At 34.2% G+C, this 21447-nt stretch overlaps 2 long non-coding RNA genes across 3 annotated transcripts; one reads left to right on the plus strand and one right to left on the minus strand.

The window, feature by feature from the left end:
* Nucleotides 1-2264: 2264 nt before the first annotated feature.
* Nucleotides 2265-12040, plus strand: LOC137647014 (uncharacterized). 2 transcript variants are annotated; one of them, XR_011045512.1, is made up of 5 exons: nucleotides 2265-2638; nucleotides 6137-6207; nucleotides 8819-9063; nucleotides 9267-9524; nucleotides 11628-12040. It is a non-coding gene; the product is annotated as an uncharacterized lncRNA (long non-coding RNA). The 2 variants fall into 2 exon arrangements; XR_011045513.1 differs by lacking the exon at nucleotides 11628-12040 and having other exon boundaries at nucleotides 9267-10253.
* Nucleotides 9384-17744, minus strand: LOC137647016 (uncharacterized). The gene is made up of 3 exons (XR_011045514.1): nucleotides 17334-17744; nucleotides 12206-12260; nucleotides 9384-9518 (listed from the first exon to the last, which is right to left on the minus strand). It is a non-coding gene; the product is annotated as an uncharacterized lncRNA (long non-coding RNA).
* Nucleotides 17745-21447: the final 3703 nt, after the last annotated feature.

The following is a 21447-nucleotide window of genomic DNA, read 5'->3' on the forward strand; positions in this document are numbered from 1 at the left end:
ATCGCATCCCATATCAAGGTGGTAAAAGGATATACCCTCTTCCTGTATTCACTGAACATAATTAATTGTCATATTGTGACACCTTGCATGTCATTCACCAAAAATGGCAAAAACAGATCAAGGAATGTCTACATTTCAAACTGAATGGAGCAAGTGTTGTTATTGGGAGAAGAAGGATACCGATGAGGTCATCACCACACAAACAACAGCTATAATAACATGACGGCTACAAAAGGATTGTGGCTAATATTCCCTTGACAGAGTTAATGAGATGCCTAGCGTTCTGGATCCAGCTAGACTTGATGATAATGAAGCAACTGTGAGGATGAAGAAGTCCCAGTATCACCAGAATTGTCACTTTATATTCAACAACAGGAATCTGGAGAGAGCCAGAAAAAGAAGAGCAGTGTGTGCTCAGCAAGTAGAATGCCAGAATATCTTTGAAAGCAAAACGTGTTTCATGTGTGGTAAAGAATCCTTCGAACTTGGACAAGGTATGATGATGAACCTCAATGGGAGACTTCGTGAATTTGCCTAAACTTTGAATGACTTCTTTGCAATTCTCAGTGGTGAAGATACTATTGCACATGAGCTCAAATACCATTTCACATGCATGACAGACTTGTACAATAGAGAAATTATTTAACTCGGAGCTATCAAGGGTCTAGAAAAGGAACATGCATCTGAAAAAGATACCCACCTTGCAGGCCTTCTCAGAGCTAGTCACATATCTAGTAAAGACCAGCAGACCTGGTGAGTTTCCTGCAGTCCTCCGACTGGCAGACAGTTCACCTGTATGCTCAGTGCTTTGAACTGCTTGACATGGATGTACCTGCTGCCAACTTCAAAAGATTTAAGGAAAGACTGTTGTCAGATATACCCAAGTTGGAGGCTTACTAGCAGGGTAGGGATGTAGTTTAATAGGCTTTAATGTTTACATTCAATCTAAAAGAAAATTCTATTCATTGATTTTCAAATGGGTTTTAAAAGAAAAAAATCGAACGAGAAACAACAACCCAGCAGGAGTTTGAAATAAACCCAAAATAGCAGTTTTATAATGATTGATTGAATACCTGTAATGGAATGCCTTTTGGCACCACGAAAACAAATCTGCTACATTTCATAGATTAATCAGCTGCTTGATAGGTTCTCTGGAAAGTTTGGTAGTGTACATTGATGACATTGCAGTTTATAGCAATGATTGGACATCCATATTCCAAGAATTAGAAAATTATTCGAAAAACTTAGTCAGGTATGACTGGTTATAAACCTTGCAAAATGAGACATAGCCAAGGCTAAAGTGTTGTACTATGGTCATGAGAAGATTTCCCAAAAGATGCAAATTTCAGGGCCATTCTGAAGTTACTTGAGCCTTACAACGAAAGATCAATTCGTTGATTTTGTTGCATGGTATAGTAGGCTACTGTAGGAGGTTTGTGAATAATTTTTTTTACTGTTGTTAATCCTCTTACTAACTTCCTAAAGAAAAGTCTGTTTGAGTGGGACAAAGAGTATCAAAGGTTTTTTGACCAATTAAGGGCAGTGTTGTACCAGTATTATGTCTTGGAATAGGTGCTGTGCTTTCTCAACCTGGGGAACAGCTAAAATATCCTGTGGCCTTTTTCTCTAAAAAACTTACTGAAACTCAAAGGAAGTAATCACTGAAGAGAAGAAGGCCTTAAGTCTGGTAACAGCATTAGACATATTGAGACTTATTTAACAAATAAGACCGCAATTCTTTTGGTATTTTTGAAAAGGTGTAAAAATAAGAACCACTTACTGATAAGGTTGGAGTCTGATATTACAAGAGTGGGACTTGGACATTCCTGGGAAGAACAATATGATGCCTGACACATTTTTCACCTTCTGGAATTGTTCGTCAATGTAATTTTTTTTTTTCTAACTTTAACTATGAGCTAAATTTGTTAGATTTCTTATCTCGTCTTAAATGTAAGATTTGATCATTTATACTCAGATTTGTTCATCTAACTTTGTTACATTGTCAATAGATTTGAATTCTATTCTTTAATTTTGCTGCACAATTCTTTTATAAGGAAGGGTTGTAAGGAGCTCTCCTTTGTGTTACTATATTGCAGTTTAGAATAAAGAAAACAAGTTTTTCCAGTAACTTTAGCGCCATCTAGTGTTTGCCCTCATAGCTAGGTATGTCACACATGTAGTTCTGTTTTATTTTTCCTATCCATGGTGAAAGAGAGAGAGAGAGAGAGAGAGAGAGAGAGAGAGAGAGAGAGAGAGGATGATGATGATGATGATGAATGGATCCAGACTAAGTGGCAAGACGCGTGTTTACCTTGAAAGGGAAATTTACTGAGTTTATTATTGTTCCATATATTCGTCTGCAGTGGATAGATATTTCTGTTTAAAGTGATAGTGGAGTGCAAGATTAAACAGATTTATTACGAAAATTACCTCACATCAATTAGCCAGTGTTGAAGCTCCAGTAGGCAAGGAATAGACTCGGTTTTGGTCATTTCAAAGCTTGCAGACGGGATGTTTCCGTGCAGTTTTACCCTGTGACAAGAAGTTTTTATTAATTTCCCTGTACTGTTGAGCTGTGGAAAAATTAGAAGATTAATTGGTTTCCTCGTGTGTGTTTTCATGCGAGTCTTCTCTTGAGGTAATGGTGATCGGATAAATTATTTGAATGGAACTACTATGCACATTTTACGGAACTAATCTTGTAAATTAGCTGCATAGAACTTGGCTGGTTATCGTCTTCCAAACGAAGTTTATTTTGATTTAACACCTGGTGTAAGATTTTTATAATCCTACGGAATTTGTGAACTTTATTGCATGTTTATATATAGCCAAAGTTAATTCGTTTACATGCCTCTCCAGTCATATCTGTATAGTTATCCATCCATTAGTATTCATCTCTCCAGTCATATCTGTATAGTTATCCATCCATTATTATTCATCTCTCCAGTCATATCTGTATAGTTGCCTCTCCAGTCATATCTGTATAGTTATCCATCCATTAGTATTCATCTCTCCAGTCATATCTGTATAGTTGCCTCTCCAGTCATATCTGTATAGTTATCCATCCATTAGTATTCATCTCTCCAGTCATATCTGTATAGTTGCCTCTCCAGTCATATCTGTATAGTTATCCATCCATTAGTATTCATCTCTCCAGTCATATCTGTATAGTTATCCATCCATTATTATTCATCTCTCCAGTCATATCTGTATAGTTGCCTCTCCAGTCATATCTGTATAGTTATCCATCCATTAGTATTCATCTCTCCAGTCATATCTGTATAGTTGCCTCTCCAGTCATATCTGTATAGTTATCCATCCATTATTATTCATCTCTCCAGTCATATCTGTATAGTTGCCTCTCCAGTCATATCTGTATAGTTATCCATCCATTATTATTCATCTCTCCAGTCATATCTGTATAGTTGCCTCTCCAGTCATATCTGTATAGTTATCCATCCATTATTATTCATCTCTCCAGTCATATCTGTATAGTTGCCTCTCCAGTCATATCTGTATAGTTATCCATCCATTAGTATTCATCTCTCCAGTCATATCTGTATAGTTATCCATCCATTATTATTCATCTCTCCAGTCATATCTGTATAGTTATCCATCCATTAGTATTCATAAAGGTGTGTGTGGGTGTATCATTTATGAAGTGAGAACCTTGTCTCTCCTGTTAGTTGTGTTAGGTGTTTGGGTTCTGGTGTTTGCTTTTCAGACGGTTTATTTTATTTCTTAAGATTTGTGGTATATTTGTAAATAAAAAGGATTTTGAATTAGATTGAGATTTATTTCAATTATTTTATTCTCTTGGAATTGATACGTCAATGTCTGGTGTTAGTTGTCTTAATAGAGACCTGTAATAATGTGAAGAAAGCAAAGCGAGTTTTTTAACACTGTAGCCGTCATCGTACTCCACGTAAGTCGTTGAATGTAGAATCTAATTTAGACTTTTATCGTTCGTTATAGTTATCTTTTTTTATACTAAATTCGACCTAGTTGACAAACACCATTAAATGTAAAAAATGCTGTTATCACCCTTTGGTGACCCATGAATAAATGTTACCTAAGTTGTTCGGGAGCTTTTTTTGCATCAACACCACCTCTTCCGTCACATACCCTTAAAATAAATGTCGCCAATCTACTTTTACTATCATAAATTCATTGTCCAATTCTTAATATCAAGACTTAACTTGTTTCAAAGCTTTGCTGATTCGCTTGTCATTCTATTTGCTTTAGAATACAATAAGGAATTTGTCTTTTATCATAGACAATAAAACTAGAACCTAGAATGGTGTTCATATTAGTAAAAAGTGAAAGAAGATGTGTATCTAAAAGAGCTGAGTAAAAGTTAATATATAGTTCATATAAATACATTTCTTAAATATTCAAATAAGAAGCACATTACTAAAAATTTAAAACCAACGGCGGTAGATAAATCGACCTAAGAAGAAATTTTTCTCAATTTAAAATCTATTGGATTATTCTTGAATATTCCTAAGAGGAATTTTTTTTAAATTATCATGGCAGTAAGAAAAAAAAACTATAGATCGTGAAACCTGGCAGTCCCGGGTAACTCCAATCAATCTAACAAAATATAGTCCAGATCACTAAACTAACCCCGAGCATTGTGTTGTATTTACATCTGTTATATAAACAAAGTGTTGCTTAAAAAAAAAAAAAAATTAAAAATGCCATTCATCTGAAATGACTTTAACGAGTGCTGTAAGCTGTCGGCTTACTAGACTTATTTTTTTTTTTCTGTAAACTTTAAAAATTATTCACTGGAAATTGGGTTAGGTTAGTTTTTGTAAAAGTTCCATACATTTAAATACGGATGGCAAATGAATTGGAAGGCAATTTTTATATAAGTAACATGGTGTAGATCTTCTGGGAAAGTTAATGAAAAAAATATAAATGCATATGTATTTATTAATAAAAAGAATACTTTCTTAAATTACGCAAGCTTAAAGATTTACCGAATATACTCCTCATAGAATATAGCCATTAATTCAGATCACTCTACGAACATATGCGTTAATGAAGAAAAATACCTTAATAAACTTCGTACTGTGATGACAAAGATTTATAGATCCTGTGACCTGAATAAATGACTTTGTTCGCTTGTGTTAGTGTTGATCACAATAATTACTACTGATTTATCTCGTAAAAATCATTCACGCCTGAACTAATTTCAAGTATGGATAAGTTGAGCAAAATCGAGCTCAAATTTGCTGGGGAGTTTTCCTTGAGGAATTGCGGCTTCGGCAAGAACAAACTATTATTACAAGAGGGATTGATACTTTTGATTTGAATGATAAACAAAAAAAGTCGAAAAATTCTTATGCAAAGAGATGTTACGGCTCTAATCCAAACTAGCATAGGACTTTATTTATATTAGATTTTCTGAACTTGATCATAAAATTTGACAACGAAAATATTCCGAACTGCCAATTGTTAAAATAGCAATTTGCCGCATGGCAATTTTTTCCTCGGGCAAATTTTCTCAACTAGCAACTTTTTCCCTGGCATTTTATCCCCACTGACAATTTTTTCAAGAACCCTTCTAAACTCGTCTGACCCACAACATTGGGCTGAAATTAATGTCCTCTCATATTCGTTTGATGAAATCCATAGGGAACATTCAGGTATGAAAACCGGATGCTCCATATGGATTCATATTGAGTATTTGTTGTGGCATACTGATTATAACCAGAATAGGGTCAAAATTCTTATTCACTGCTTTCATCTTACCTGTTTTTCCACCGTGGTTCCAATATGCAGAGTAGTAGAGTTAAACATATCGCCACGAATGAAGATTATATTTCTTTCTATGGCCAATGGAAAGGAGAATTTTCATTTATCTTTACTTTCATCTTTTCGCAATTTAGTACAGATAAACGAAACCAATGATATATCAGTAATAGAACATGTACCTAAACTTATTCAGCGCAAAATAAACATTTTGAAAGTTCCTAAATCTTTGAGTGTTTATCATAATATTGTGGATTTTCATAGCTCTCTATTTTTACAACATTGCCAATATTTTCATGAAAATATTAGATTCCATATAATTACTATACTGTGAATTATAACTAAAATTTACTAATTTTTGGAAACTGCTTTCCAGCAATCAAGCTCCAAGGTTGATGATAAACAACTCATCCAAATTACCGGTAATGAGAGAGCATGATGACAAAGGTGAGCAGTACCCAATCAAGTGTGCAATATAAATTAATTTCTGCTTCACAAGAAACTTTTTTAGCGCTAATATCGGCTTTAAATCTATGTTCCTCATTGGTTGAAATTTTAAGGCATTAGCTCAGAACTCTGATTGTTGATATACCGAAAATTTGGTGTGGATCCTTGTAAATTAAATGTTGGTTATCATTCAGAGTAAAAGAAACTTTAATCGTTTCATTTTAATGTCACTCGAAAGTGAAATTATGTAAAAAAATCTTTTATTTTTTTAGATATGAAAAAAATAAATTTATAAACAGAACAATTGCAAGTAAACTCCCTCGTTTATAAACTTTTATTAAAAAATCCATCTTTTAAAAACTGATCAATTAAAGGTTTGCTGTATTCTCAGCTTCCCATTCGTCAGAGAAGCCGTTTATTTTGACACCAACAGTGATAATAAGCAAAGAAAACAGAATGAATATCGATGAAGAGCACTCTTGTTTTCCAGAATGAGAACTCCATCCCTTATTATAAATTCTTCTGGAAAAGAGGTAGCAGCAGATCTCTCACTATTATTTTGATCAAATCTAGCTCTCAACATTTTATTAAAGCCTTACTTATTTGTTGGAATTTTATTTAATTATTTTTTCCTTGTGTTATAAAGCTATAGAATATTTTATCCTATTATAAGAAACTTGTGTACAAAATGCTATATAAATGTTTTTAATTTTCAGTGGTCATATTGTATATGAATTTTGAAAATCACGTTTTAGAATATTCTAAAAACCTGGAAGATATCCATTGCAATTCCATTCAATTGAACTCGCAAAGTTTTAGTTTTTAAAACCAATACTTTCTTGTATAAATTTTCTTTTGGAAACCTTTACTCGTTTAATAACTTTCAGACTTAGGAAACAGAATTGAATAGCTCTCTATAACGCTTAATGTAACAGTTCAGGTTTTAGTAAGGGTTGCTTTTATAGTGAAAATACCTTTCTAGTTATTACTTCTATAATTGTACCTTTATAAACAAATAATTCCTTAGTCATTCTTCATCCAGACATAGATGTGAATAAAGATGGATAGTTCTGGTAAATCTCTGTCCCTTTAGTAAATAATAATATTTATAAAAATAACGATGGAAATATACATACTATTTACTAATTTACTCCCTTTCAGTTTCCTATCTATTGTAGTAACAATATCCATTTCTTCTTTAGTACTTATTTCCTACAAACATTTAATGAATCAATGATAAAAATCACAAATGCAATTTCTTGTCCAGATAATATAATTTATATAAGCTTATGTAGAACATCATCCAATTCAAAATATAACTAATTATCTAAATATAACTGTGATAGTTTTGTTCGGCTTGAGTAAATTAGACAGTTGTTTAGAATTACTTTACTGAAACTGAGAAACGTTTGTTTCGAGAGTTTCAAATAAAAATTTACTTCATTTCTTTACCAAATTTTAATCATTCTACTTCACTAGGAACAGATTCATTAGTGCCAGTAAAATCAAAAAAAGTAAACCTAAGAATGCATAAGAATTTAGTTTAGGAAAAAAAAAATGTTTCTTGGGAACCTTGAAAAGGTCTCCTCCATCATTTACTGGAAATATACTGTTTTTTTTCGTAGCACTTAAATAATATCTAGTTATCTGGCTATAGAATAATTTGTCTTAAGTCTATCTGTAAATTTGCACATTTATATCACACAACAATAACATGAAAAATTGGCACATATAGCATCACAATTGTTATTATCTACAGATTGTGCATTTACATCAGGAAAAATTTTTAAACTGCATTTTGACATCGTAATGGTATCCCATACCTGTCAGTGCTACCCAAAATAGACATCACAGGTTTATTTCAAATTAACTTTTAAGTTCTTTTGTTAAATTACCATCACCTCAAAATTCATTCAACATCAGCCTTCGCCACCCTTCCTAGAAGGTACTCTAGCTATAAGGAGAACCATTTTGCTTTAAAATCTTATTATACAGGAGAAGGTTCCATTAAATTTCGTTCTTAGAAAAGCTGATAAAACTTCACTTTAGCTTCCACCATAGAGGAATCGATGATTTTACCGGGCTCTGTGTTCTTACTCCTATCCTTTTAGTCAATCCAGTCATTTTTTTTTAGGGTTCCTCCTGAACTATTTATCAAAAACAACTATAGGCAATACCCAGTGCTGGTTTCGTGAAATAATTTATCTCCTATCTTTCCAGTCACGTCTACTATTTAGACTTTTTATGAAATATCTATTCCACATGATTTCTGAGAGAACTCTTAACTGATTTTGTGGAGTCGTTACTCGGCTACTTATAGCTGCCCTGTCAGCCCTATTATTCCCCTATGGGTTAACTTTGAAAAGATAATTGCATATGACTGTTTGGAATACACAGTCCTTTGGCAGTATAGTTTTACTTCATTCCTTCCTATCCTTTTAAGTTTATTCTGATCTTCACATATGGATCCAGGGATCCCCAGTACTGTTTTCGAGGAACAGTCTATATCCTATCCTCTGTGTCACTATTATTCTTTGAATTGCTAATAAGCTATTTCATCCCTGCACCATAATCTAACTCCCTCCTAGTTAACTCTTGAACTATTTAACAGGAATTGGACCCATGGAGTATTTAGATGGTATGAGCACGTGTTGAAGAAGAATGGTGAGGAGGGAGTGAGGAGGGCTCGGAAAGAACCTGTCAGAGGGAGGAGATTCAGAGGGAGCCAGATAATTAGAAGGCAAGAGAAGGGAAAGGATGATATGGAAAGAAGAGGATTGGTGGATGAGGATGCCTTTGATAAAAGGCAATGCGGAGAGCGCATCATGCAACTGACCCCTTCATATAGGGATAACGGTAGGAAAGAGAGTATTTAGTATTTGCTTTCTGGAACAGTTCTACCTCAACATCTCTTACCATGCTTGCTATTCCAAACTATCTTCTTTCTGAAATGTTTGCCATAAATGGTCCAGTCTTTTTGTAGGATAATCTTACAATCATATCAAACCTGCAGACTCTTTTTAAATAAATTCTTAACTAATCATCAAATATGGCTCCAGGTATCATCCAGTACTGGTTTTGAGGAACCGTCGGTGTCACAGCCACAACTCTATTTACTCCAAGTCCTGCATCGCTCAAAAGCTCTGTCATTCGGTGAGGATTCTTGTTGGTGACCACGCTGATGATGCTCCTTGATGACTTTGGAGGTGGAGGTAGAGGTGGAGGGGGTGATTTGGCTGATTCTTGGGGTGTGGTATTTCTCTCTTCCTGCCTCTGTGACTGCTTTAACAAGGCACTTTGCGAGAGGGACTCTGCAGGTAAAGTGAAATGAAAAATAAATTTCAATTTAACTTCAGTTAGTTGATCTGAATACTCAGTAGTTTTACTTATTTATTTTCAAGCCTAGTGCATATCAATAAGGTTCGATCTTTTTAACCTACCATTCAGCTACCTATCCTATATAAGTTAATTTATCACAAATACAAAGGGTCCCTAGATGGGATTAGCTTCTCTACAGCATCACCACTGTTAAGCCCCTTCCACATGAGAGCCAAATGCAGAGCGGGGACTCTGATTTTCCCGTAATTCTCTCTCCTTGAAACAGTGTTACCATATAAAACAGGTGCCTCACACTGGGGGACCTGGGGGAACCCAAACATAGAATAAGGCAATTCAAGTGAACCTTTGACTTAGATGACACATTGGACATAATGTGTTCAGAGTATCAGGTAATGGGGTCCGGAGCCCTAGTCAGGCTCTCATTCAGTATCTCGATAACAAGCATGGGCACTTCCATTATTATCTCTTGGTTTCCTTATCTATGAAGTCATCTACACTCTTGATTGCCATCCACCCACACAATTGGTGACAGTGTCTGCTCGTCGCACATTTGCTCCTCGTTTGGAAGGGGCTTTAAACTTCTAATTTTGACATTTTTGTTAGAGTTAGGTTATTTATATTTACTTAGTCGAATGGATATGCCAATACAGTAATATTGTAAACAAAAACTTTATATCGTAAAAACAATAAAATCTTGTTAAAACATATTAGTTGACTTTATAAACATCATAATATACTTTAGCAGACTTTAAAACATATCCAGAGCATGCAAATCAGATTACTACAAACTCTTCTAAGCAAAACATGAACTTCGGGCAACCAGTATGGCAGCCATCTTAAAAAATGGCTCTCATCCCAGATTTTGAATGGGCTAATAGGCCAGATTTAATCAGGATCACTTGGAGAACAAGTGTATCAAATTTTGTTTGTAACAACATTTGAGCAATTCCGCTCAAAAACTGCTGTTAACTCCTGAAATACTTTTGATTTCAATACTTGTGCTCCAATTTCCTTTACCTCTGCATTACTTTCTGCTAGTTTCCTTATTACTATATCATGTATTTGTCTTACCAGAACATATGAGATACTGCCGGTAGTATTTTACAATTTAAACATCTGCAAGATGACACTGTTTTTGTTACCACTCTCGAGTTTAAAAGGAAAAACTAGCAATCTGCAGCAGATAGTCATTCATTATACAGAAATTTATGGATGATCATTTGATTTCCTTGTAATCTCTATGGGTTATTTATTCTTTTTTTTTTTTTTATTCAGTGCTACAGTCATATCTGGCACTGCATGTAGGTAGGTATGTCATACTAGTTAGTGAAAAAGAATTACTGTTTTTACACACCTATATTTGCCCTAACCTGTGTACCGAGACCCTCTTCAGTTTCTTTTATAGCCTACTAGCTAGTACAACACTATCGCATTTGCCTTGCATTCGCATGGCAGCATATTGATCCCTGCTCCGGACCTCACGTTTAAGCTGTTTATTGGGAAGGTTACTACTGTAGTTGGGTATTACAGTAGGGGTGTTGGGCTTGCGCAGTTGACGTTCTGATGAGCTCTTTTCTTATGATACTGAAACTGAAACCAAATACTTTTATAAATTACGAGGTTTGGTATATGATATTAGCATAAACCTCGTACATTATTCTGTTGTATATCATTACAGGGTCTTTTTATTTTATAATAGATGAGTAGACCTACTTCTTTCCTTTTTTGCTTAGCTCTTATTTTCTGTTTTGAACTGGAATACTCGTTTTTACTTATCTTTGGGTCCAAGAATTTTTTCTTGTGTCATGTTTGTTCTGTGAGGCCAGTCGATGTTCTTGGTTGTTACCATTCTTTTCCGTGTCAAATCAAATTGTAGATTTCCTTTTTCAAAACAGGGCACTGAAAATAGCTCATAATGATCGTTATGAGCATAGAAAATTCTATTTTTTCCTCATAGTAGATTGATTGATTTAAAGTGATTATAATGACCATGGACTAAGTAAAATCTTTGAGTGACTTATTTTTCTTAATTTCTTTATCAAGAACTTTAATTTTCCAAGTTGTTATGTTTTTCATTCCAGGTTTCAGCAACAAAAGAAAACAAATATTTTGTAAAAATAAAAACGGTCACTGATAACAAAAGCCGGCCTTAGTGAAAACCCTTCAAGTAGTAATACTGTTGAAATGACAATACTAATGATAAGAGTATAAAATATGACTGACGGGAAAAAGATGGACACAGGAATTCTTTGTACACCACACTCTGAAGAAGTGCACCCTGCCATAACCTTACTCCGAGGCAAGTTCCTGTGTTTAGCCCGCCCACCATCTCTTCCATCTCTCCCTACACAATGTTAGATTACCCGCCGTAAAGTAAGAGTGTGACAGGGATCACCTCTTCGGAGATAAGTGTGTTAGGGAATTCCGCATCGAACTGTACATTCATTGTATGATTTATATAAAAAGGAACATTTCATTCTATCATATCAGACTGAAGCTAAAATAAAGTGATTTTGTCTATTTAGCGTTAAACATTTCTGTCTCCCATAAAGTAAAGACTTAGATATTCCATTGCTGTCTCAAAGTTTAAAGATTGTGCTATCCTCAAAAAAAAAAAAGGGGGATTTTTACTGATTGATAAAAAAAGTCGATATCCCACCTGCGTCTTCGAGGTCACTAATATCTAGGTCCAAAATACTCCCCGTTGAGCTCATCTGAAAATAAAAGTGATTATCAGCTTTTTAAGGCTTATCAGGAAAAGCATCAACAACGATAAGAATTATGATGATAATGGTGATAATGACAAAATGATAATAGGTTCATTACTATAGTGACTGCTTTAAAACCAATTCTAGTACCAAGAAATGTCTCCTTAAACTTTTCTAAGTTTTAGCGCGTCTCAAATTATCCTTATGTATCATTTTACACCTTGTAACTATTCAGAAAAGTTTGTTATGCAATAAGCAGTCAACCAAACTGCTAATCTGTCAAACAAACAATTTATTTATAAGTCGATAAGCACAGTTTAGTTTACATATTGTCTCATTTTTATTGATGACTCTACTTATGACACGATGAAGTATTACCCTTCAGATAAAATACTTTAGCCCTATTTAGGTGATTATCCTAGATATGAGAACCATTTTATAAGGAACAAGAGGGTCACGCGGTAGAGCACAGACATCCACCGCGGCAGCTTATTTCTCGACCTTTTGCTTGATCTTGACCTTGACCTTGACCTTTAACCTTGACATGTATCAACTGGCACGGATTTTCATACAATCACATATGAATCAAGTTTGAAGTCTCTGTGACAACGATGTCCAAACTTATGGATGATTACGTGATATGGACATTTTGCTCATCCGTGACCGTGACCTTTGACCTTCCAAAAAATTTATCTTTTTCAGATCTTAACATAAGTTTAAAATCCCTGCAAGTTTCATTACTTTATGATTAAAATTGTGGCCGTGCGGTTGATGGCCTATGCACTCAAATATGAACCAAGTTTTAAGTCTGTAAAAACGATGTCCAAAATTATGGCTGATTACGTTGATTGGACATTTTACTTGGCTGTGACCTTGACCTTTGACCTTGACATGCCAAATTTAATAATTTCCAGCTTATTGAATAATAGTTAATCCCTGCAAGTTTCATTACTCTACGATTAAAGTTTTGGCCAGGAAGCTGTTCACAAACAAACACATACAAACCAAACCCACAAGCACACAAACAGTGGGTAAAACATAACCTCCTTCCAACTTCGTTGGCGGAGGTAATAATCATACAAAAACATATTTATCTTAATTTTGATCAAGATAGGTAAACTTCTGTCGAATTGCTGTACCAATGTCCTTTTTCAATTATTCTGTTGCTCTTTTCTGGAATAGTTGTTCCATATTAATCGTGTTAAAATTCTTACAAAACCAAGTTTATAGAATAAATTCACAAATAACACTGTAACATTCCAATTCTGATGGCATTGTGAAGGTCATAGAAGTATAAAGTTGGCATTGAGGAAAATATTCATCATCAGGTTCTATCAGTTCAGCTTTAATCAAAGATAATAAACGGCTGAACTGTTATTGAATAATTCCAATGGCAATTGATCATATTTAATCTTGAAGGAATCTGATAACTCTATCTTGGGTAATTACGTCATTTGTGTAATTGATTCGGTATTCTCAATACATCAGTGTTATTTCATCTATGTAATAACTTCTGGATCAGATATGGAAATACTTGATTAATTTCAACTATTTTTCTACCGCAATAATCACGGAATGCCATTTTGCAAAAAGAAAAAGTTGATTCTGCTCTTAGCTGATGGTGTAACTTCCTCACCAGACTTAAAGTATACATGAGTTTAAAAGGATCATGTATATTTAACAAGACCTTCTTAGTAACACTTTATACGGTAGATTTGTTGTCAATGTCACTGACCTTCTATATCAAGTTTAGTTAGCTTTTACTTTTTTTTCAGCAGATCTAAATACTCATCATTACCATCATAATATCATTATTTCTCTCGCCCTTCCTATTGATGTAATAGTTGGTAGTGCTATAACATAAATGTTGCCATTTGCGAAGAGGAATCGATAAAGAAGGGAGTACCTTGAACGCTGTTTCACGCTATGCCTTCAGAGAACGAAAAACCTTCATGGCACGGTCTATCAGCACGTAGGGTCAATAAACATAACTAATTCAGTGAGAGGTTCCACTTCATTTTACTAATGATTTTTCCATTATAATGTCAGGAAAATTATGTGCATAATGAACATTTGATTAAGTGTATAATCATTCGCCATTATCTTTAGGAAGAATGCATAAATTCATCCTTCTATTATTGCTGTCTGCAATAAAAGTTTTATATTTTTTTATCATTCATGCTATTTATTTCAAGGTTATATTTTCCTAAAGATTCTCATAAACGGGTATGAAATAGTGTCTGGAATGTTGATGTGCCAGAACTAGATGGCAAGACTATCATTGTTGAAAAATCTAATAAGGCAGGTTTTATAGGAAAAGAGGCATTTTCAGTAACGCCAGAGAAATGTTTTGAAAAACCAGTGAACTGAACTTTTCCTTAAAGGGCCTCAAATACACCGTCATTTTGTCTATAATATAGGTTTTTATTCCTAAATTTCCCTTTTCCCTAATGACGTATCTCTTAATATAACGAATAATCTCTAATTTCCATATCTCAGCTTAACTATCGAAACGGCTTATTCAGTAGTGTCTAAAGTAATTTGTGTTTATTTTTCTTCTCCATGCTATTTTACATAATGATAATTAGTCTACTGTATGGTTCCCCATCTTCCTAGTTAAATACAGTTACGCTAAATGGCAATGTTTGTGAAAAGTTGTTTAGAACAGTTTTGGATTGAAATTTCTATTCAAATGTAAATAAAATGCATGTTTACCATTGTCTAGTTTTACACGGCAAGCAGTAACACTCAATATGAATGAGAGTGATCTCGTGAGTGGAGATTTATTTATTAATAATCTTGCACCCTTGATAAAAGGGATCCTTACTTTCACCTTGTATGATTTATATAAGAAAGTAAAGAAAGTTAAAGACGTTCAATCTTAGGATTACAAATAATGCACAAGTTTTCTTCGCGTTTCCAAATTTTGATAGTTATCTTGAAGACAGGTGTAGCTACAGATTTTGGGGCACTGGGGACTATGTTAGCAAAGAAGCCTCCTCCCTTACTTACGCCACTGCTTGTAGACCATAAGTTTTCGACAGCAATTCTATTGGCCTTACTCTTGAGTATCTGTAATCTACTCTTTCTTATCATGTCAGAAAATAGTATTCTCGTGATTTGCATACCTCAACTTACTGTGGTTTTAGTTGGTTCCTCTGGTGTCTGCAACCTCCCTATCCTTGTGAGCTAAGAGGGTGGCGTTTGGGGGAGCCTGTAGGTCTATCTGCTGAGTCATCAGTAGCCATTTCCTGGCCCTCCCTGGTCCTAGCTTGGGTGAAGAGGGGGGTTTTGGCTCTGGTCATATGGTTAGTCTCTAAGGCATTGTCCTGCTTGCTAGGGCAATGTCACTGTCCCTTGCCTCTGTCAATCATGAGCAGCATTTAAACCTTTAAAAGGTTCGGGTCTCATTTCATTCACAATCTATATACTTCTCCAAAAAAGGTAACAGAAGGACGTCAACACTACTCTCGTGAATCTTCAATTTCAGTCTCGGGAAGGATAGTATCGTTTTTTCACGAACCTATTCATTGACAAACGAGCTCTTCATGTCTAAATTATCTACGGCATGTGACACAAATCACATTAATTTATAGATATCAGGTGACAGCAAATAATATTCTTACAATGTTCGTCTATTGTCTTATGTTTCACCCGCAGTTCACCAGCACTTTGTGCCTTAGGTAATTTGTATATGGCTCATTGTATATACAATTTTAAAGGGAAGAAGTTTTGTAAGAGGGACAGTTTTAAGAAATTAGCAAATTTATGCTTTTTATTCCGGAAATTTTTTCCCAGTTCTCATAATGTAGATATATTAATACATAATTTTGCAGAGAATGTAGGTGAGTATGGAAATTCTTACAATTGCGAACTTCTCGTCAGATGACAGAACATTTATAGTAATAAATGGATTTTTAAAAATATATATGATAATCCCACCAATAGCACTGCATTTTGAAATAGACTACTAAATTCATATAATTGATCTGAGTATTTTCCTTAACCTTTCAAAACAATCTCAAAAGTACCAGGGTTAAAGAATGCCAATATCAATTATATGTTTAGTTGCCGAAAATGGTTACGTGAAAATTATGAGCATTCATTACTAACCCTTGAAACTGAAACATGGCCCTTTTGTAAAACTCATTTAATTCTACAAATCAATCTTATCAAACTCAAAAGATGAATAAAGATAATTAAGGTTAAGCAAAAACTCGTCACTAGTCCTTGCTTAGGAGAGCTCCAATAGATTATCTCAAGATTAAGCGAAATATTTTCAATAATTCTTACCAAGCAGAGCTCTAATACATTATCCAGGAGGAAAGAGGAGCAGTTGCCTCCGATGACTTAGGTTGAGAAAGGTTTCAAACTTAATCTCGAAAAATGAAAAGATTGAAAGTCTAAAGACCTTATGAACGTGGTTTTATTCATATCAATATTCACCTGTGAGGTTGCTTTCGAATTAAATTGAATACTTGGAATAAAGATACTGATATAGTAGTAAATTTTCTTATCATTCTCACTCTGTGATATTTATTCAAATATTTATAAAAGCTTGCAGTTAATATTATGTTTATGTAGGCCAACGGGGCTGAGGGGATATTCAGTCATAAGTAAAAATTAACTCTATGAAATTAAGTAAAATCTGTAATTTAGTACATTGTAATTGAACGTGTTTCTTAAGATCCTTGGCATAACTTAAACTCACTCTCTCTCTCTCTCTCTCTCTCTCTCTCTCTCTCTCTCTCTCTCTCCTCAAATTTTAGTTATGACAATTAGTAACTGAGAACAAAAGTAGAGGAGGACGAATGCAGTAAGAAAAGTGAATATGGTAGTCAAATAGAATAATGAAGAGGAAGAAAAATGTTATTCCAATAAGACAATGTACAAAACAACAGTGACGAAGCACAGACATAGGTGTGTGTGTTTATGTAAAGAGACAAATGTGTGTTTAAAAAGAGCTGGAATCATATTAATTCGTAACGTGCAACTGCATGCATTGGTTTTTGTAGTGTGAGAGTTATTTCATTTGGTTAAGAACGAAAATGTGAGAAACCCCATTATTCTTTTCTTTACCTGTTCTATTGTCGGTAACCACAACAAACGACGGAGACTCCAATTCAATCAATAGGCGCTTCACAACCAACCACACCATCTATATCTTTTAAACGTTCTTATTGAAATTCCGAACAAGTATCAATGGCAACTGCGGTTTCTGAAATCCCAATTGAGAAATATTAGACATTCCCAAGGGATTGACGATAAGTGACAATCGGCACTCATCGATTCTTGGACTTCTTGTCTTTGCTATGAACCCGACGAGCGTGAACGAGTAACTGAGCAGTCAAAGTCTACGGTGGCAAACTGCCACGTATCAAGATGTGTTTACCGCCGTTAAGGAGCAAGTGGTGTGTTTGTAGCCTAGGATCGATGTCCTTGCCAAGACGACTGTTATCAAATCGTTTGATCCATCAACGCATGGTAGTTGATACATGCGGACTCCTACTAGTAGCCAAGAGAAAGACATGCTAATCGTTTGGTGTAACATAACATAACGTATTGGTTAAGAAATGAGATGCCAACACTTCGCTTTATGCACATATATAAATTCAAGAACTGTATATAATATTATAAATAGTATTATACAATATAATATATATAATATGCATTTCCTTTTAGTATTATGGAAACAAAATATTTAGGCCTACATATTTGGAAAACTGTGAATAGGGAATATCAGCAACAAATTTCTTCTGCTTTTGAAAATTAGTGTTCCTTATTTATATAGATTTCCTTATCGAGTAGAAAAATTTTCTTATTTCTATCAAATTTTGTGAGGAGGATACCACCCACCCACCACCCGCTAATGTAAAAGTATTGTAGTTTTTAAAAAGCTCCCTTTCTGCTCCATGCGGTTTAAGTAATTCCCTTTATACATTACTCGTTGAAAGATTGTTAAGGTCAATTTCAGGTTCTCATTTTTACGGGAAAGATAAACCCAAATTCTGATGCCTATGCAAATTCCACTAAGAACTCATTCATTATAATATTGCACTGTTTCACAAATTATGGAATAAAGGAAAATACTGATGTCCTAGAGTCAATTTGATATCTTAATCCTTCCCTTTTCCAAAGGACTCATAAAGCCTGAATCCTTCTATGATCTTCCATATCGAAGAGGAAATATTCATTGTTTAGATTTCAAAAGTCACTTGTGCAATTGCTCCTAATTACCCCTGGAACCTCTTTATTCCCTTATAATACAAACTGAATATTCCAAAGAACAATTTAGATTCTTAAGAATTTCATTGAACATCAATATTAAGTTTAGACTAAGAACAATTGTTAATAAAAAAAAATACATATTGATAAAATGATACTTTTTGTAAAAAGAAATAGTAAGATGTCTCAAGGAGGAATAAGCAGTGATAAGCTCCCGAACAATTAACTTTATTTAGCAAACAACACAGTCTCATTAATAATGACAATATAATAACGGTAAGGAAAATAAAGTTGAAATTAGTGAGTATTATATTCAACAGCTTTTGTCGTTTGCTGGTTGGAGTCCGATGGCGATTACTATGCATGCTGTGTGGAGGAGAGAGAGTATTCTTCTTTATTTGTATCTTTATTTGTATGTGTGTTGCTTGTTGCATAGGCATTACATGCTCCTAATGAGGACATACATACAAAAGAGGATGACCTGCCCTAGAGAGGCCTACTGTTGGCAGGTTATTTTCCAGGAGATACCCTTGTTTTAGGCGGGTAATGGTGAGCCAATCCTCTTTTCCATGAATGTTACTGTCAGAAGTAACAGACAGCCCAATGAACCACAATTAGTTCTCAGTCGAAGGGGGAGTAGCTGAATTCTTCTATAAAACTTTTTCTACTAAAGAAGGCTAATGCGCTGGGCGATCTGTTAATCATATGTTTAAGTGCTGCCCCTACAGAGATGTCACTGGCATCGGTAGACAGTAGGATGGGTGTAGTTGGCACAGGAAAGGTAAGAGCTATAATAGTTCATAGGGCTTTCCTTGCATTGAAGAAGAGACCACTGTGACTCCTTGACCTACAAGGAGTCGTAAAGGGTGATTCATCATTATTATTAATTGCTAAGTTACAACCCTTGTTGGAAAAGCAGGATGCTATAAGCCCAGGTGCTCCGACAGGGAAAATAGCCAAGTGAGGAAAGGAAACTAGGAAAAATAAAATATTTACCAATTTACCAATAACATAGATCCGTTCATGACCAGGTCACTTGATATATGTTGACGAATTTTTCTATCTATATATCAAATTTAAATAAACTGTGAAATAAAATTATGAGTCGTAGTGCCCAATAAACCAAATAAAGCCATAGCCTGTTTTGTGAATGGTATACCCTGTACTCAGTCCTATAATTTTGTAGAGCAGATATTTAGATTGTTCATTATGTCATGTTTTCAGCTTGCAGTAAAATTGAATGGGGCCTCTATGTCACATAACATATGTCTTGTATTCTCAAAGTGTAGATTTTATGTATGCAGGTTATGAAGAATTTCGACGAATTTTATCCCCAAATTTTTCCTTTTAATCTGCCACAAAATTAGGTTAGTGTAATAATAACAGAATATTATTATTATCGTTGTAATTGTTTTCCTTAGTCATTATCATCATCATCATAATCATACTAATAAAACAGAAAACATGGGACTTTAAACCTCATATAGTAATATTTCCAACGTGCCAAGATGCAATAGATTTCCTGCGGAAAAAAAATTAAATCCATAAAATGTGGCTTAAAATTCTATTACCTTTTGCCCTTGGAAATTCTTATATGATCAACGCCCTTGAGATGGATCAAAGTGAACTAGTTTAATGACATTGCCCATGAAATATTTGTAATAAAAGAAAGGAGAAAAGAACTGAAACCGTCTATCAAAATCAATATAACCATTACCATAACTCACAGAGGAAGGAAAACATAAATGATCCGAATTGATCACCACCTTACACTCTTACCAGAAATCATAAAGTGCTGAATCATTAAGAAAGAGTTGAGAGTTTTCAGCATGCAATGTCAAGCTCTTTTAGTAACTCCTGCAATACTTGCCAAATGATTTGACTAGTTCATTTGAATTCTAGTACAACATTTTCTATCGTATAAAGCCCTTAATTCTCAGTCAAGGCATTGATATCTATACTATTTGAAACATTATTCATTATTATTCTATAAATTCAATCTAAACTTTTAATTAAAAGCATTCGGCTTTCAAAATAGAGGAAATAGTCATATTCTCTATATAAAAAACAAAAAAATATTTGAAATTTTGTACAGGAGCCTCTGAACGAGGAAATGACTGACACTGGACCCAGAGTCAAGATGAATTAAAAGACTAGCCAACTAACCTAGCTAAGTTGCTAAGTTCATCAAATCAGCTTGATTAAATCGTTACCCATTAACTGAATAGGCAAATCAATTATTTTAGACTGACCTCAGTCAAAACATTACAATCTCATGCAAGCTACAATATATATATATATATATATATATATATATATATATATATATATATATATATATATATATATACATATATAGATATATATATATAAATAATATATATATATATATATATATATATATATATATATAAACATATATACTGTTTTTAGAATGATTTATTGTTAATTTGTTCTCATCATTTATCTATTTCCTTATTTCCTTTCCTCACTGGGCTATTTTTCTCTGTTGGAGCCCCTGGTCTTATAGCATCTTGCTTTTCCAACTGGGGTTGTAGCTTGGCTAGCAATGATATGTATATATATATATATATATATATATATATATATATATATATATATATATATAAATTTATATATATGCCCATGTCAATGGATAATGAGACATCGGAACATAGGTTTTTTTCACTTTATTACAAAAAGCTTTGTGAATACCCTTTACACAGCCCGATACTCTCAGATGAGTACCCACTTGCTCCTATGATCGCTCAAAAGTTACTGCTTAACCCTCGGTAAATAAATGGAGTTTTACTCTATCAATATGCTGAATTGCTAGATTTCGTGGATTTCTCCACTGTGTTATTAATGTACTGTCAGCAATAGGCTTTCCATACGTCAAAAATGAGACTTGGCACGCGTTACCTATAACAGAGTTCAGTGATCGCGCACCACAATTATTGAGTCATAG

This window comes from Palaemon carinicauda, chromosome 9, assembly GCF_036898095.1.
Source record: "Palaemon carinicauda isolate YSFRI2023 chromosome 9, ASM3689809v2, whole genome shotgun sequence".
Classification (NCBI taxonomy): domain Eukaryota; kingdom Metazoa; phylum Arthropoda; class Malacostraca; order Decapoda; family Palaemonidae; genus Palaemon; species Palaemon carinicauda.